This window comes from Amborella trichopoda, chromosome 5 (assembly GCF_054954075.1).
Source record: "Amborella trichopoda isolate Santa Cruz 75 chromosome 5, AtrichopodaSantaCruz75HAP2 v2.0, whole genome shotgun sequence".
Lineage (NCBI taxonomy): Eukaryota > Viridiplantae > Streptophyta > Magnoliopsida > Amborellales > Amborellaceae > Amborella > Amborella trichopoda.
Window position 1 is genome coordinate 14,513,101 of NC_142340.1, and position 17,550 is coordinate 14,530,650.

Below are 17,550 nucleotides of genomic sequence, written 5' to 3' on the forward strand. Positions count from 1 at the left end.
ATATTAGGTATTAGAACATGTAGGTCGTATATGGGGAATGTCGATCAAGTACCCAGTATGAGGCAAAATGTTGTATATATCATTTTCCTTATTTGAAAGGGATTTGAAGTCTACTTTTGATCATTGAAAGTATCAATCAACAAATGTGGTCAAATTTATGCTTGGGGACACTTATTTGACGAGCACACTGTGTTCCTTCTTCATGTAAATGAGAAGGTTGATAATAAAGTTTCCACTTATTCTAATTATCTCGTTAGTGTAATAGTTCTTGATGCATATACTTGGCATCTTAGGCTAGGGGATATAGAAAACAACCAATTAAATAGGTTAATGAAGGAATATCTCATTCCAAATGTAAGTAATTTTTTTTTGTAGAATTTCCAACTTGTCAGCAATATTTAATTGGTAGAATAACTAGGGTTACCATTCAATAAGGGGGAGAGAGTTAGTGATGTTGGATTTGGTGCTATCCAGAATCACCCACATTAGGAAATTCCATATTACGTGAGATTATATTTGATATTGATTAGTTTCCTAAAGGAAATAGAAAGGAAAGCTTTCTATGTTCCTCCTACAACATAGAAGTTCTATCCTCCCCCTTATCCAACCGTCCATTTTTGAATGGAGTGCTAAGATTGCCAATCACAATGCCACGTCTCTATACTATTTTATTTTTAATTTTTTTCTATAAACTATTTTGACACCAAATTTTGGACGTCCATTCCTCTATTAAACTCACACTAATGAAAAATATAAAAAACATATTTTCAATAAAATAAAATGATCAAAATACCCCTGAAAGTTTCAAGGGATATTTTGATCATTATTTTTTATTGAAAAATTATTGTTAATATTTTTTATAGGTGCGCCCCAATGAGAAAATGACACGTACCAAATTTTATATTCAGAAAAATTGTATTAAAAAAACTAAAAATAAAATACTTTGAGAAGTCAAATCTAAGATCAAACGGTGAGTGATTCTCTTGATAAAAAATGGACAACTGGATGGTAAGGGGAGGATAGAACTTCTATGTTGTAGGGAGAACATAGAAAGCTTACCCCAAATAGAAATCCAAAAGTATGAGGACTCTTGGATATATATATATATATATATAGGAAGTTTCCTATTTAGTGTGGAATCCTAACCTTATATATATATATATATATATATATATATATAAAAGATGAAAGTGCAAAACATTTGTGTGCCCTATTTGGGTCACCATATGTGAATTGTGGTTTCCTCTAGAGAGAGAGGGGCGCATGGTCTCCTGTGCATAAGATGCAAGGTTCTCTCTTAGAGAGAAGAGAACTTCCTATGAAGAGAAATATTGTGATAGTGCCTCTTGTAGACTCTAAATATTGACATGCTTGTCTTTTGTAGAGAAGCGGTTCCCATTGAGATTTTGCGTGGTTTACTCTTTTAGTTAGAGAGAAAGTTAATTTTTGTCGCTCTTGTATCTCTATCTGGTGTTGTCGGTAATAGTTGTCAAAAGTAAAGAAAGGAAGGGAGAGTGGTTTAAAAGAGTTTGCTCGATTAGGTTTTAGTCGAGATTTGTTCCAAAATCTTTGATGTAACTTTCATTAATATAATAGATTTCAGTTTTTCATGCCCATGGATGTAGCCCTTTTAGGGTGAACCACGTAAATCTTTGTGTTCTTGTGGTGTGTATTTCATGCATTATTTCTCGTATTTTATTTGTAAAAAATCAACCCATCGGGTTTAGAGCTTCCGTGAACAACAAGTGACTTACTGAATTCGGTCCATTCAAACATTTGTAAGAATTTTAATGTTAAAAGTCATAGAGGAATATCATATTTTATTACTTTCATTGAGGACTTTTCTAGGTTTGGATGTCTACTTAATTCATCATGAGTCAAAAGCTTTATAAATATTTTAAGGTATATAAAAGGAAAGTAGAAAACCAACTGGGTATGAACATCAAAGTGCTTAGAACTGATAGGGAGGTGAATACACCTTAGAAGCCTTCGACATATTTTGTAAAGAAAAGGGTATTAGGAAACATATCATTGTGCCTTATACACCACAAAAAAATGGTATAGTTGAAAAGCATAAGAGAACCCTCTTAGAGATAGCTATATCTATGATTGCTCATGCTAGTCTACCTAAGACATGTTAGGGAGAAATATTGAGCACAACTATATACATACTTAATCCGTTTCCAACTAAGGCAATGGATTCTCTAGGCAGAAGACTTGATCTAGGCAACTTAGAAAAATAGGAATAAATAAGACATGGTCTAATTCTACATCAACAAAGAGGTAAATGAGAAAATAAAACTCTAGTTTGAATTTTATAAGGTACCCCCGAAGGTCAAAGGGCTATAGGTTTTATCATAAGAATAAGGGTCTTACTAAAAACAAAGACGTTGAGTTCCTAAAGAATCTTATGTAGAAAACCCATCAATAGAAGTTAACCATCATTCACTTAAGATTATAGGTGATTCAGAACCATCACTTACAATGTATATTGATGATCATAATCCACATGATAATGTTGAAGTACCAACTCATCCTATGCTAAGTAGTCAAAAGAGGTCTGGAGCTCCTCTATCATATCTTAATGACTCCTAATGTCTATATGGGTGAGAAGTATATAAATATATTGGCCTAGACGACATTGATAATCTCTTTGACTTTAGTGACGTGATGAAGTCCCAAGAATCTCAAGAATGGGTCAATGCCATGAGAGAAGAATTTGATTCTATTGATAAAAATCAAGTTTGGGATATGTATGAAACCTATAGGATGTAAATGGGTACTAAAAAAGAATCTAAAATCTAATGGTTCCATTGATAAATTCAAAACTAGATTAGCAGCAAAGGCTCTAAAAAGAGGGAGTCGATTAAATTGACAGTTATTCCCCTATCGCGACATTCATATCCACTAGAACAATTTTTGTAAATATTTCTCACTATGACCTAGAACTCTACTAAATGTTTGTAATGGCGATATTTTTAAATGGTGAACTAAAAGAAACCATTTATATGAAGCAACTTGAGGGCTTCATAATTAAGGACAAAAAAATAAAATATGTAAATTAAATAAAGTCATTATATCGTTTAAAACAATATTCAAGATACTGCTAATTAATATGTTATAATGATATCCTTCAAATGGGTATACAGTAAATAGACTCTACCATTAGATATGTCTTGAAGAGTGTGAGTAAATTATTATAATCTTGTTATACATAGATGACATTTTATTAGTTGAAAATGATTGATACGACCAAATTATGGCTTCGTCTTAGTTTGAGATGAAAGATATGAAACATGCATGTAAAATATTTATGGTCACTTCTCATTTGCTTGTAAAAAATATCATCATGAAGTTAATAGAGTGCCATCTTGTTGTCATCCTATTTTTAAAATAGCAATATGAGCTCAAAACTCAACTTTTTTAAAAACCCAATGCATCCGAATTTCAAATAAAGAAAATCCACTTAAGTAGGCCTTATGCTTGACGGAGCATTTGCATAATATGTCATTGTACAAATGCACACATTTTATTTTTGGAAAATTGTTTCATGCAGGCTGGACCATATTTCTATATATACGGTCCAGAAAGTGTAAAGCATCCATCTTAAAGATGGATGCCCGTAGGTATTTCATCTAAAAACAATGGAAACTAAAAATCCAAATGTTTTCTTACTACAATTATTATTTTTAGTTTTTAAAATTTATTTATTTTTCCATATTCATGAACTTCATATTAGAGATTACATGTCCCTAAAAATTAAGTCTTAAATTCCATCTCGAAATAAATTTATTAAGAGGCCCATATTTTTACATATGCGGGCTTGGCCGCGTAGAAACCGGGTCCTTTATTTTTTGGATCCGTATTGCGTCTTTCACTCACTTTGGGTAGAATCGGTCAATTTTTGGGTAGAATTGTGACAACTAAAATTGAGGAGATTCAAATGAAAATGAACAAATGTTCAAAGGCATCATAGAGAAATACTAAGATAACCACTTGAGCCTTTTTAGTCTTAATGGATGGCTATGATGAAAGGCCATGGCTTCCAAGCCGTTCATCTTGCATTGCACATCTACAATCACAATCAAAGTAAAGCGAACCTTCAAATAGTATTGAGAAATGTGGTTTCAATGCTAGAAGTCTTTGTGATAGACTTAAAATATGTTTTAATTATAAAATTTAAAGCTTAAAAAATAGCGTAGATTGAGTAGAGCTATGAAAACTTGAAAATCTTGAAAATTGACAGTGGAAATATGCGTTACAATATGCACTATTTCTAAAATTTGAAATCCATTTTTTTTCTAATGTCTATGCATCTTGATGTCGAGATGATCAATTTGAAGATATTTTGACATCAAAACAACATTTTCTAGTGAAATTTTTGAAGTAGGCTCTAATTTGATTATTTAGAGCCTCGGCTTTATATAACTTTTTTTCAAAGAGGAAAGGCCTACACTCAAATGAATAGCTCTGTATGGCAAGGCGGGTACACGCATGTGTTGCACGTGACCAATAGAAAAATAGGAGTTTACAAAATAGAAATATGAAAAAAATTTAAATTTTAAAAATAAAAAATAAAAAGTATTTGTGAGAACCGGGTTGTCATCCGGTTCACTAATAGAACTGATCAGTTTTCTGACAAAAACTGCAGGTTTAGTTAAAGAACTGAATAGTTCTTTTTAGAACCGCTAGACTTCTGATACATTATGGTCCATTGATTCCTTATTCGGAGTAATATAAAACAGAATTGTATACAATGAGACCTTTTTACCTTTTTGTACAAGAAGGTCACAATTACTTACAACCATTTGATGTGAAATCTGATAGCTTGAGTATGTCACAAAGTTCGAGAAAATATCTTTTGAACTTTGAGTTTAGTCAATGAAATAAATGCAGCCACCTAATTTTACATCCAATGATCAAGATCAATTGTGATTACCTTGTACTAAAAGTAAATGGCCTCATTATATACTTTCCGATATAAAAAACAACATTTTAACATAAATCTTTTGATTTCTTCTAAAAGGATTCAAATCATATGTGGAGTACGTATTCTTACTAATTAAATGTTAAATTTGAATCTCAGCAACTATTTATAATTTTATACGAATAATATCAACTTATCAATCAAATTATAAAATTGTGGTTTCTAAATTTCATCTGTTCTTATTGAATATCAGTCATATTGATTGTTCTTACATGTTCTCACAGTTGAAAATGTTCGCTGTCACCTTTTCCTAAATATCTTCAGAGCCACTTAGAGTTCAACTTAAACTTATGACACAAATTGAGGGCAGCACAATACATTACGACAATATAATATATTGTACTACTCATAAACAATATTTTACTTATGATTAATATGCAAATTATATTTTTAAGGATGTGGTTTGTATAGAGCTTGGGCTCTAAAAAATCAAATTAGAGCGTACCTTCAAATAGTATCGAGAAATGTGGTTTCAATATTGGAAATTTTTGTGTTAGCCTTAAAATATATTTCCAACTTTCTTTATAAAGTTTAAAGCTTAAAAAATAGTGTGCATCAACAGATCTATGGAAACTTGAAAATCTTGAAAATTGACGGTCCAAAAATACATTACAAAATACACTATTTCCAAAACTTGAAATTCATTTTTTTTTAATGTCCATGCATCTTGATGTCAAGATGATCAATTTGAGGGTATTTGGGCATCAAAACAACCTCTTCTAGTGAAATTTTTGAAGTAGGCTCTAATTTGATTGTTTAGAGCCTCTGCTCTATATAAACTTTTCCCTATTTTTTAAAAGGTGCAGTTTGTATATAGCTTGGGCTCTAAACAATCAAATTAGAGCGTACCTTCAAATAGTATCGAGAAATGTGGTTTCAATATTGGAAATTTTTGTGATAGCCTTAAAATACATTTTCATCTTTGTTTATAAAGTTTAAAGCTTTAAAAGTAGTGTAGATCGACAAATCTATAAAAACTTGAAAATCTTGAAAATTAACTGTCTAAAACTGCATTATAAAATACACTATTTTCAAAACTTGAAATCGATTTTTTTTCTCATGACCATACATTTTGATGTTGAGATGATCAATTTGATGATATTTGTGCATCAAAACAACCTCTTCTAGTCAAATTTTCGAGATAGGTTCAAATTTGATTGTTTGGAGCCTTTTGATTTCTCCTATATAACTTTTCCCTTTTTTAAAAACCTTCTGATTTCTCCTACAAAAGATTAGAGTCAAGTGCAGAAGACATGCACTCTACCTTTTCGGGTGGGGAAGGATCCCAACCTGTATGGCACGGCATGGCCCCTATCTCTCTATGGTTTGAACAAGTCCTTTTGCCATTTTGTTGTGACTTTTGACCGTATGGAATTCTTTATTTCCTAACTTATGCGTAGGGCTTGGACTTTTGACTAAAGTAAGCAATTGTATTTCTTTTGTATTGACTTGTGGGCATGGTGCATGATAATGGACTCGTAAAGCAAGACCCAAAAATGAACCCAATAATTTATCTTCTCGTGACCCACAACCATGTTGGTAGGAAGCCAATTTGCAATCACTAATTGACGTTATTGTGACCAATTTTGCTTTTACTTGAACACCCATAACTTCAATTTCAAGGAGTGTAGCTAAGCACAACTTGGCCATGGCCAAGCTAAGTAACTCGGCCCGGAGTTGGGTAGGTCTTCGCAGCCAAAAAATATTAAAAAAAATAAAAAACCCAAAAGAATATAATATGTTTAAAGTGAAATTAAATAAAACACATCTAAATTAGATTAAAAAAGTAGTGAAAAATAGATTTGAAAAAAATCAATTTGTCATCAAGGGTAGCCAAAACAATTCTCAATCTTTGTCAAAATGATAGAAAACATAAAAAAAAAATTCAAATTTTTTTTTTATTTTCTTAAATTTTTAAGATGCTGAGCTTGACTACCAAACTAGAGATACTCAGACTCACCAAGGTGGTGCGCCGAGTTACTTGGACGAGCCCAATTGACTCGCTAGTGAGTCGAACACTGATTCCAAGAGTGGGCATTCATTCCATAAAAAATAATCAGGGCTTGGGAGCTATTAGGGAATGTGACCGGGAAAAGAAAAGAAAAGAGAAGCTTGAGGTGTAAGAATGGATTGGATTCGTTTCACCTCCGTGAGGCACCACCTCTTTCCTACTGGGAAATGAGTTTCTCATGCTCCTTGAGAGTCTATTTACTAATCATAGAGTCGTTATTCCATCAAGGCCAAATATGAAAGGAATTCCGAATCGATTATCAAAAAATTTCAGTCGTACGATCCACAGAGGAGAGGGGGAAAAATGAAGACCTAATCAGCAGGTCCAAGCGGACTCGCCTGGGTAATTGGGGTTCTCTACCCTGGTGACCACGAGTACCCCAAGTTGGGTATCCAACTCGGGAATCTTAAAATAAAATTCTGAAAAGTTATAAAAAATTAAGAAAAATAAGAAATCTATTTGTAACATATTTTTGACTACGTTCTATCATTTTGACAAAGGTTGGAAAGTATTTATGCCATCAATACTTATACATTTTTTCCAATTTTTTATTATTTAAAAAAAATCCCCATCACAAATTGATTTTTCAAACCCTACTTTTTAGTGGTTTTTTTAACCTCATTTAGATTGTTTTTTTAATCTTACTTTAAACATATATTTACCGTTTTTTAGATTTTTTAAAAACTTTTCAACACAGTTTTTGCCTAGCTTGTACCTGTCCGATTTGGGTTGGTTACCTGGACCACTTCTTGGGTTACCCACACTCGGCCCATGCCCTGTTTCACTTGACGTACTTTCTCTCTCTCTCTCTCTCTCATATGCATATGGAATACATTCACTTGGCGTGCTTACTCAGAAAGACAATTCAAAGTCAAGTATGGAATGAGCGGTATGCACTGAATTTTCCAACTCTATGGTCCACTTGTGCTGTAATGCCTAACTCAAGACAGGTGACAAGTGCTCAATTTTTCAACTTATTATGGTACCCACAAAATTTTCCATCTTTTTAGTCCACTTGTGTTGTAATGCCAAACTCAAGAAAGGTCATAGCCGTTCAATTTTCTAACTCATTATGGTACCCACGAAGATTATATTTTAATCGTGATAAAGAGAGTATTTTGTGACTGCACATTCATCTTTAAACTCCCTATTACGTCAGCTAACATTTACTCTCTCTCTCTCAAGATTTTTATTGCTTTGTCTCTACAATCTACATTGCACTTTTTTCTCAACTGAACCTTTCCAATTACAAACCCACTAGACAGACTACCTATAAATAATGAAACTTAACTAAATATTTACTTGCATCATATAACTTTTCTTAAAAATCAATAGATTCGAAAATATTTACAATAACTTGATTTTTCTTTTTGAGAAATCAAAAGATCTCTTTAATACACAACAAACTACAAAGGAATCTTAGAAAATGGTAGGAAAGGATGCTTGAAAATTTACTACAAACTTGGAAAAACCCCTCAGACTTGGAAAGGTGAGAGAGGATATTTTAGGCTCAAAGACAACTACGCATATGCATTAAACTATGTGGGTCCTCAATTCAGAGACTTTGGAGAAAAAAAAAAAAAATCGGTATTTCAACTAATTTATGTGGATCCTCAATCGAGACGCTTGGAAGTAAAAATCAGTATATGTATTAATTTATGTGGGCCCTGAACTGAGAGACCTTGAAGTAAAAATCCTTCATGACCATAGCGTATTTACTGCTCCCTTGAGCAAAACACTTTCAATTTTTTATAAAAATAATTTATAAATATCAAATTTAAATTCTTTTGAAGTTTGAGCTTGGTCAATAGAATAATTGCAACTACCCAACGTTACATCCAATGGTCAATATTATTGTGACCACTTTGTATAAAAGGTAAATGGTCTCATTCTATACTTTTCCTTTCAAAAAACGATCTTGCTATTTTAAAAATAGGATGCTAGCAACATGTGACTTTATGAACTTCATGTTTTTATTTTTTACAAGAAAATGAGAAGTGCTTATAAATTTTTTCATGCACATTACTACCATTTTATTCGTAATATCATAAAGTAAAACATTATTAAAAAAAAATAAAATTTCATAGGTCACTGTGACAATCCTATTTTTTTCTCTTATTAAATCAAAAGGTCCAAAACTAATGTATGCTTCCTTTTTTTTTCACTATAAAAATTTGAGTTAGAAAGATCCATCTTATTGCAATGAGTTGCATTTTAAACTTTTTTTTTATTATAAAATGAATATAATGGATAATAAATAGTAAAAACATGAGACATGCTCTCAGTATTCATGTATTGTAAGTTAAAATGAAAACCATAATACAATACATGTCCGGTTTTTGTGGCTTTTAAAGGCTTTAATATAGATTGTATAAAACATTTTGAATAAATGAATCATAAACTTAGTGGGAGTATGGTCCTCTTGTGGACCATACTAGGCAAATGCTATTTGCAGATACTCGGACTAGGCTCGACGTGCTAGGCGAGTCTAGTTCGAAAAATCCAAGGTACCTGAGCATAGAGTTAAAACCGAGACGAGGTTAGAGAGTTAGCCCTTGAAGAGGTCGGAGTATGCCTGGGTGAGAGCTGAGAGACTGTGTGACCCTTGTGTGTCATGAATAGCATATAGAGACAACGCTAAACCTCATCATTGTATCTTCACACGACATGTACATAAATAGCCGTATTGAGATAGAGATTTACCATTGATGATGAATCATGTACATGTGCGAGAGATTACCCATATGTATCATAGAGTCGTGGTTGCATCATGGTCTAGCGGATCATGGTTTGTCTCTAGGGGAGAACCTGAAATCCACAGATTGGAATTACGTCCTCTAGCCCATTGATTGACTTTGACAGTCCAATAATTAGTCCCTGTAGTAGACTGCAGGTTATGGGAAATGTTGGGTCAATTTGAGAAAGCAAAGATGGATCGTGGTCCACAATTGAAGATAGAGTACTCTTACGCGTTGATAAAATCTTAGATCTATATGGATTTGATTCTTATCAAAATTAATTTAATTTATTTAATTTTATGTTATTTGTTTTTAGAATATTTATTTGAATTTTTGTGAATCTTTTGATACTTTAATTTTTTCATTTGGATTTTTAAATCTAGAGAAATTTAGTTTCTAATGTTTTAAATAATCTAATATATTTAAAAATCCTTAAATGAAAATTAATATTTTCTAAAAATATGTGGGACCCTCCAAAATATTTGGAGGCCCATTTCACATGTGGGCTATTGGGTGGGGCCCATGAGAGGCCACCAAAGGGTGGCACGCCCTACCCATAGGGATTGCTCTCTTTCTTTTTATTTGTGATGAGAGGATTCCATGTTAGTTGGCTTTCCTTTTGTGGTGAGAAGCCTTCTTGCATTAAATGAATGAAATTAATGGTTTTAGAATATATTGTGAATCAAGAAATCTTGATAGACAAAATAAGGAGTGAATATTTAGGTTAAGAGAAAGTAAAATGCTGTGCATGGCTTTCTCCCTTCCTCTTTACCGTAGTGGCTGAAGCTTTAAGTAAAATGCTGTAGGGTTTGGTGGACTCTAATTTCATTAGGATTTGCTTGCTTGGCCTAATGGTTTGTTGATTAGTCGTTTTCAATATGCAGATGACACTCTAATCCTTTTGGCAGGCTCTGATGATAATGTCCACAATATCTGGCTTTTCTTAAGTTGTATGAATTACTTTTAGGGGCTCGTATAAATATGGACAAATCCAAAATCTTGGGTATTATTTGCTCCACCATGTTGGTTTATGTCAGTTTCTGACTGGGCTTCCTCGCTTGATTGTAGGGTGGAACAATTCCCCACCAAGTATTTGGGCCTGCCCCTTCTTAATGGCAATGCCCCGACATCCCTTTGGGATCCTCTCATTCAAAGAGCTTAGACGAAATTGGATGGCTGGACGGCCCGCTACCTATCTTTTGCTGGCAGGAAGACTTTGATCAATGCTACTATCTCTAACACTCCTATTTTTTACTTACTCTCTCTTTCAAGTACATGTCTCTGTTATTGCAAAGATTGAAGTTATAATGCGTAATGTTGTTATGGGGTGAAGTACCTAGTAAGGTGGGATCTGGTGTGGCAACCTAAAGAGAAGGGTGGCCTGGGCATCTGTCGACTCAGGCAATCAACGATTCGTTGCTGACTAAGTGGTGGCGGAGGTTATCCATGCATGGAGACAAACTCTAGGCTACATTTATCCTCAGCATGTATGGACAGGATCCTGATACCCGTATGCGAGAAGAAGCCCGAGATCTGGTAATCTTTCTAGGGTTTGAAAAGGGCTCCAAGGTTTCAAAAGCTTCTTTTTGGCTTACTCCAGTTGGTTGGTTGGAGATGGACGAAACACTATATTCTGGCAAGCTAAGTGGCTTGGAGATTATCCTCTTAAACATCTATTTCCAGATTTTTACAATAAATCCAGTCAGAAAAGAGCTATGGTTGTAGACCTGGTTTTCCTTGTACAAGGCAAACCTCTTTGGAATATTACGCTCTCCATCCGAAGGGTGGACCATTAGGTTGAAGCCAAGTTCTTGACACTTATAGATGCCTTGTATTCCTTTTGTTTTATCCCTTGGAAGAGATATAGATTGATCTAGAGTCTTGAACCGTCAGGATCCTTCTCTGTTAAATCTCTTTATAAAGAAATTTGGAAGGATAGGTACATTGAATAAAAAAAAAATTTGGCCAAATTTAGGAAGTGCAAGTCGCCTCTCAGAGTTAGATCATTCATGTGGCTTTTTGCTTATAGTAGACTGCTCACTGTTGATCAACTTCGTAAAAGATGAATGATTATTTCCAATGTTTGCTTGCTCTATAAGGAGGATGAGGAAACCATTGACTATATCTTTCTTAGATGCAAGTACGCTGCTGCCATTTGGGAGTGGGTTGACTGGCTGGTATGGCCATTGGTCTCAAGACGTCAATATCTTTCTTCAACAAGTGTGGAAACCCCCTTTTGCTTCGTTGGGTTGTAAGCTTTGGAGGATTATGATTGCTGCCTCTCTTTGGACCTTGTGGAAAGAGAGTAACTTGCGGATTTTTGAGGGTCGATCAAGAGATATTACCTCCTTACTCTCGGATATTCAACGTTTAGCCGTCATGTGGGCTTATGCCTCACTTCCTCTTACGATTGTTCCTAATCTCCTTCTTTTCTCCTCCTTCAAAGACTTACTCTTTCTTAAACATCCTCGACTGGCTATTCGACGTGTTTGGACTAAACCTCCGATTGGCTGGTTTAAATTGAACTTTGATGGGAGCGTTAAGGGGCCTCGATCTGGTTTTGGTGGCCTTCTCCGCAATCATAATGGAACATTAATTTGGTCCTTCTCGATCTCTCTCCATTTCATGTGAGATCAATGAAGCTGAGCTCTTTGGGAAGTCAAAATGGGGTTCTCTTGTCTTGCCTAATCTCACAGGAAGGTCATCATTGAAGGCAACTCGGCCAATGTGATTTTATGGTGCACCCAATCATCTCGAATTCCGTAGAGAGTGAGTATGATATTGGATGAAATTTTATTGACGCTTGGGGATTGGGAACATCTCTTCGTTCACATCTATAGAAGTGCCAATTCTAATGTCGATTGTTTGGCAAAACATACTATTGCCTCTTGACTCTGGCTTGTGTTCCTGTCAATGGCTGCTTGGCCTTGGCTCTCTTCTCTTCTTTCCCTTCTTTTGTTTTTATTTTTACTTTTTGTTTTTTTGTTTTTGTTTTTGTTTTTGTTTTTGTTTTTTTGTTTTTTGTTTTTGTTTTTTGTTTTTGTTTTTGTTTTTTTTGTTTTTTTTTTCTCTGCTTTTTGTTTTCTTTTGTACTCTTTCATTATCTTCATGAACATCGTCTTTTCTCAAAAAAAAAAAAAAAGTAAAAAAATATTTTCCTTATTATGATGGGAATAAGTTTAGGAAGGGGAGGATAAGGTTCTAGCAGCTTCTTTAGGATCTTGATGGTGGATCTAACACATATCTCATCCCACAAGTATCTCTAGACCGATGGTCAAGATTTGATACTACGAATTATGTCAAACCCTAATACATGAAAAATCTATAAAAAAGATCTTTCCTTTTCATGATCTCTACACCTCTTATCTTTCTTCTCTCTCTAAGAATTCTCTTTCTCTCTCTCTAAGATCTCCGGAGGGGCACACCCTACATAAGTTGTCAATCTCTCTCTTAAAAACGTAGGGGGTCATACCCCAACCTAGCCTACTTTTCTCTCTCACAAACAATCCTAAAAGGCAAGCCCCAACCTAGCAAGTCTCTCTCTCTCTTGTAGGTTCCAAGGGCACGTCCAAGCTAGGCTAGGCCATTCTCTTGATGAATAGGAAAAGGGGAGCACACTCTAGCTACTAGATCTCTCTCTCTCTCTCTAGAATTTCTATCTCTCATATCTCTAAGATCAAACCAAAAGGGGGCTCAAATAAGATTAAGACATTGAGGTTTTAGGTGGTTGGTTCTAGATTGAAATCTACATATGTTAGTTGGATTTTTCCATAAGAAGGAGAATCGAAAGACCGATCAAAAGTCTCAAGCACCATCGGACGGAGAAGACTCGGGTGTACTAACCCTCGAGGTAATCGCTAGCAATTTTATGTTCTTTTTTTCCACAAAGCAAAGAGTTTTTGTTTTTTTTTATTATTGTATAAAGATATGTTTTTAGATGGTAGCAAGTGAGATCCGATTTTTTTTTATTTATTTATTTCAAGGGAAATTTAATTGTAATAGGACAATGTGAGTGATCTGGCAGGTGAAAGAAAAAGCAAAATTTTAAATGTATACACCGTGCATTATCACATAGTCCATCTTTCAATACCACCATTTTTTGGGAACCTTAAAAACTATTTTTTAAAGAAATTTTAGTGATTCTTAGAATTTTTTTGAACTCATTTCTTGCCGACCCATCTGATTTGCTGATCCGGACCAGTTTTCTAAATGGGCGATTCTGGTCATCTATCCGTTTTTTAAATACTACTCCTGACAGTATATAGCTAATCTAAATGCTATAATTTTTATCAAATGTGATTTTTATATTAATCTTAAACAAACCATTTCAGAGAGCATTGCAATATCCAATGTTTGCCGTGGTATTATGTTGTGCAGCTCAATCGACTCGTGCAACGAGTTTAGGTGTCAACTCTATGTGGCTCAAATGTAAAATCTTATAATCCAATTGATAAGTTGATATTATCCTTATAAAGTCATAAAAAGTTAATTAAGATTCAAAAGCTTATCTATTAATTGGTCACCAAAGCATCAAGTAAATAAATGAGAACCTGAGTGATCTTAAATACACCTTTCATGAAAAAAAGAATATTTTCATTTATTAAAAATTTATGATTTAAATTAGATTTAATTTACTAATTATGATATTCCTCAATTATAAACTTAGTTGATAGTTATAATTTTAAACTTACAATTTTTTGATAGAATTCTGTAAGAGCCAGGCGGGCACACGCGGGTGCTGCAGGTGGGGATAGCCAATATAAATATAGGAGTGTGAAAAATAGAAATGTGAAAAACAATTAAAATTTTATAAATAAAAAATAAAAAATTGGTGAGAACTACTAGGATGTCATCTGGTTTACTAATAGAGCCAGCTAGTTCTCTGAGGGCGTGTTTGATAACACGAAGCAAGAACATGAACTGGAAATTGGAAGTTACTGAAGAACTGTAAATTAGAAGTTACTTAAGAAATTTATGGTTTCTGTATTTGATAACCTCTTTGGGAAGTTAAGAAGTTTATAGTTTGTGTGTTTGATAACTCCTGTGATATATGGTAAATATCTTATATTTATATTTACATAGACAATAATTTAAATAGAAATATATAATATTTATAACATACTATAATATATAATATACTGTATTTTAACCCTCTTTGGAAAGTTAAGAAGTTCATAGTTTCTGTGTTTGATAACTCATGGGATTGGTAAATATCTTATATTTATATTTATGTAGATAATAATTTAAATAGAAATATATAATATTTATAACATACTATAATATATGATATCCTGCATTTTATATTTATTTTTAATATATATATATATATATATATATATATATATATATATATATATATATATATATATATATATATATATATATATATGAAATTATCTTATATTACATAAATATATAATATATAAATGTATATTTTATATAATATATATGACATAGTATAATATATAATATAGTGTATTTTTTATTATATAATATTATATATTATATGTATATATATATATAACACAATATTTTTATTTATTATATTATATAATATATATTTATATAAAATAATTTACTATATTGTACATTGTATTCTATATTTATTCTATTAATATATATATATTTATTATATAATGTTATAAATATCTATTATATTATAATATTATTTTATGTATATTATATAATAAAAAATAAAGATTAATAAAATAATTCACTATATAATATATCTTTTATAATACAAATATATATCAATAAAATAAATATAAAATACACTATATTATATTTTACATTACGTTATACATGATATATGTATATATTTTATTGTATAATATATAATATATTTTATTGTATAATATATAACATATTTATTATATATTATATTTATTTATATAATAGATATTTATAATATTATATAATAAAAATATATATTAATTAAATGTTAACTTTGAATCTCAATCAACTATTTATAACTTTATACGAACAATATTGACTTATCAGCTTCAAAAATAAAAAAAACTTATCAATAAAATTATAAAATTTTGATTTCTAAGTTTTATCTGTTCTTATTCAATATTAGTCCTATTGGTTGTTCTCACATGTTCTTAGAATTGAAAATTGTCACTCTTACCTTTTCCTAAGTATCTTCAGAGCCACTTAGAATTGATCCTAAACTCATGATACAAATTGAGGGCAGCACAATATATTACATCTACCAATATAATACATCGTACTACTCATAAACAATATTTTAGTTATGATTAATATAAAAATTATATTTTTAAAAGCCTTCTGATTTCTCTTAAAAAAGATTAAAAATCAAGTATCCTGTGGTGAAAGGGTCCCAACCAATATGGCACAGCATGCCGTGTATCTCTCTCTCTCTCTCTCTCTGGTGTTGTGACTTGTGATAATGTGGAAATTCTCTATTTCCTAACGTATGAGTAGGGGCTCGGACTTTAGAGTAAGGTAGTAGTTGAATTACTTTTACACAGAGGAGACTTGTGGGGATGCTGCAGACCCATAAAGCAAGACCCAATAAACGAAATGAAAAAATGTGAACCACAACCACAATAAGTTTCGTGCTTTTTGTTTCTAAAATTTGTTTCTACAATCCAGGCTGTGTAATTTCCTAAGCACTCACTGCCTTTGATTCTCTCAACCATCACATACGGCAATCTAGGGTAAAAAATATATACCTCTCTCCCTCTCTCTCTCTCTCTCTCTCTCTCTCTCTCTAGGAACACTAAAATCAGCCATCAAAAGAAATGCACGCTGCTATCTTACATGTTTAGCAAAATATCATACACCCCTCTCTCTCTCTCTCTCTCTCTGCCAGGCTGTGCTGATGGAAAGACTTACAAATGGTTTCGGCATTGCTATTCTCTTTATTTTGCTCCTGTAGATGTGCAGTGGGGAGTATTGCGTAGATTCTGAAAGGCAAAAAAACGCTCTTCTCAAGCTAAGAGATGGCTTTCACAAACCACGGAATCTCTGGAAAGGAGGAGACTGCTGTGAATGTGAATGGAAAGGAGTTAGAGTGCGGCAACAATACCCATGTCATCTAACTTGACCTACCTCCATGTTCAACGTTACCAATTGAGTGGGCATGTAGAGCTGAAACATTTGTCTTTCCTCAGCTTAAGCTATAATTACTTTTCTTATAATCCTATACCAGAGTTCTTGGGTTCTTTGACTGAACTCAAAACTCTGCATCTTGTAATGTAGACCATCTTGTAATGGGAAACAATGCATCTTGTAATGTAGACCATCAATTTTTAATAATTTGAAGTGTCAATAGATCCGCTTGATCTACACTATTTTTTAATCTTTAATTTTATAAGTAGACATGAAAATATTCAGGCTATCATAAAGATTTTTTATACTAAAATAATATATTTCAGTGCTATTTGAAGGTGCACCTTACTTTGATTTTTTAAAGCTTCAGCCTTATATAAACCACACCCCTAAATGAATGTGCTATTGAAATAATAACTTATCCATGGTAGGTCAAAGTGGATGATCTAGATCGCAAAAAAGAAAAAAAAAGAGAAAACTTTTAGATGACTTGAGAGCATGTTTGTCTAAGCATTTATTATTATTATTATTATTATTATTATGATTGTTATTGTCATTATTATTTTATGAGTCAAATAAGATATTTAGAATCTATACTTCTCATTCTCAATGAACTATTAAAATAGAAAATAATTCAAAAAAATAAACTATTAGAAACATCCTCACAAATAGTTGAGAGCATGCCTGAGCATATCAATTTATTGCTATATATCATATTAAACTAGCATTTTAGGCAT

General features: G+C 32.5%; 1 protein-coding gene and 1 long non-coding RNA gene across 2 annotated transcripts in view; both read left to right on the forward strand.

The window, feature by feature from the left end:
- The window catches only part of LOC18421890 (heme-binding-like protein At3g10130, chloroplastic), a 34,289-nt gene that overhangs the window by 15,000 nt on the left and 1,739 nt on the right, over positions 1 to 17,550 (forward strand). The gene's annotated exons all lie outside the window — the stretch shown is intronic.
- Positions 12,105 to 17,052, forward strand: LOC148781974 (uncharacterized). The gene is made up of 2 exons (XR_016056700.1): positions 12,105 to 13,586; positions 16,641 to 17,052. It is a non-coding gene; the product is annotated as an uncharacterized LOC148781974 (long non-coding RNA).